Genomic DNA, 482 nt, shown 5'->3' with positions numbered 1-482 from the left:
CGTCTGCCGTTACGTTCTGAGTTCAAATGCCGCCGAGGTCGACTTTGCCTTTCATCCTTTCGGGGTCGATAAATTAAGTACCAGTTACGCACTGGGGTCGATGTAATCGACTTAATCCGTTCGTCTGTTCTTGTTTGTTCTCTCTATGTTTAGCCCCTTGTGGGCAATAACGAAATAGGTATTTCGTCTGCCGTTACGTTCTGAGTTCAAATTCCGCCGAGGTCGACTTTGCTTTTCATCTTCTCAGGGTCGATAAATTAAGTACCAGTTACGAACTGGGGTCGATGTAATCGACTTAATCCGTTTGTCTGTCCTTGTTTGTCCCCTCTATGTTTAGCCCCCTGTGGGCAATAAAGAAATAAGAAATAAGTGTGGTAATGTGACAAGTAGTGAGATATCTAAATAGACATGAAAATTTAATCTACCAGACTGAGTTTTCTAAGTATGGTGAAGTCATATTTTGCGGAGAAAAACATGAAAAC

This window comes from Octopus bimaculoides, chromosome 3 (genome assembly GCF_001194135.2).
Source record: "Octopus bimaculoides isolate UCB-OBI-ISO-001 chromosome 3, ASM119413v2, whole genome shotgun sequence".
In the NCBI taxonomy this organism is placed as follows: domain Eukaryota; kingdom Metazoa; phylum Mollusca; class Cephalopoda; order Octopoda; family Octopodidae; genus Octopus; species Octopus bimaculoides.
Note: the sequence above shows the minus strand (reverse complement) of the source record.